The following is a 1,798-nucleotide window of genomic DNA, read 5'->3' on the forward strand; positions in this document are numbered from 1 at the left end:
ATCTAAGACTTGTTGAGTAACAAACTGTATTTATAATTGGTTTTTGTAGACGCTTTAGTACAATTTAACTTCTTATTTATCATTTGTAACCTATTTGATTTGGTCTCATATCATGAAATCTACATTCATAAGATGTTAAAAAAAGGGTCGGACAGTTCCAATCTATATCAACAGTAACTGCATTATCTTTGTTATCATTGTATTGTAAATTTGTTTCACTTGGAATTGTTTCTACTGTGACTTACCTAGTGAATATTTGAGGAATAGTTGTACGCATCTTGGTGCAGGTTTTAATTATTTATTTCATGTATTTTATTTGTAAATAGGAAGAAAGATAAAAATAATGTAATGTATAAAGCAATATCACGAGGAAAAAGTATTAATATATTCAGAAGATACGAATGTTTTTGACCGAGTGAAACTTATATCTTACTTTGCAATTGAACCTTACATTCCATAAGTCATTTTTATAGAGTAAAAATAGGGAATAAGGCAGTGAGTTTTTACAGTATTATATATTTATAAATAATTAATATTTTTTGGATATTAAATAACTATTTAAAAATATTTTGATCATGAGTGTTTTATTCATTTACCATTTATAATCTTTAACCTAAAAAATGTACAAAAATTGAATTAATAACAAATGTATTGATATTTAATTAATAACACGAAAATAAAGAGTAGTACTTTTTGTTACATAAAAGAAACATGAGTTCTTAGTATAAAATATTAATATCCATTTAAAGGAAGAACACAACAACATATTTAATTGATTAATTACCTCTGGGGAACAACAATCTTTATATTTGTGAACTGGAAGAGTATTTATCTCTTCTTCGATCATGGAAGGTGCATAGAAACATCATTTGAATCTAAAACTCTTAAAAGTTTTGTAAAAATATTTAACCAATATACAATATGAAAAATATATGAAGAAATTAGAAAACAAAAATTGGCTATGACAAAAATCATTTTCAGGAAAATTTGAGAAAATTATGAGTACTAGAGTAGCAATTTTCTAGTCCCCTCATTTGCCAACACAAGCGGACCACAACACCTGCATCTCAATAAACAACATGTTCAAAAACAACTGATATTTCTAAACAATTTATAAGAGTACCATGAAATCATTCATTCTTAGTGATATCAATATAGCTTTGCTTATCACGTGCAAATTCAATAACTACTGCCAAAATTCCCACCTAACTACAATCATGTGATGGAAAAACTCAATCTTTTTATATATGTCCATCTTATGATAGCTGTTGAGAAAATAATTGGCTAATCCCTTCCTTAGTAGTGTTATGAATTATAAAATCATGATAGAATTCTATTTGGTGAAGAGTTGCGTTAGAGTATAAACTTATACTGATATACGATAGATGCAATCAACCATAACATATCTGATCAAAATTGAAACAGTGTTGTGTGTCTCACCCAAATAATAGAATTAGTATACCTCAAACCCAATGATTTGGTTTTACTACTAATTAATTCCTGCATGACATGTCCCATTAGCAAGCAATACACAACATATATAAATCAGGTATTCTAAAACACTATACCATACTACTAATTATACAAAAATAATATAACTAAAAATAAAATAAAGTTAAACATGTAACACCTGGTAGTTTTTCTGGGTGCATAGAGCAAATTCCATTCTTTCCTTCAATAGTCGGTATGAACTCATTAATAATGGAATGAAGCTTGCATGCATCAGACACTACTTCTTCCTTTAAATGCTCTAGCATTTCTTGTTCATTTGGGTCAAATTTCACTCCAATTGGTGAGC

Source organism: Vigna unguiculata, unplaced genomic scaffold (genome assembly GCF_004118075.2).
Source record: "Vigna unguiculata cultivar IT97K-499-35 unplaced genomic scaffold, ASM411807v1 contig_197, whole genome shotgun sequence".
Taxonomy (NCBI): Eukaryota; Viridiplantae; Streptophyta; class Magnoliopsida; order Fabales; family Fabaceae; genus Vigna; species Vigna unguiculata.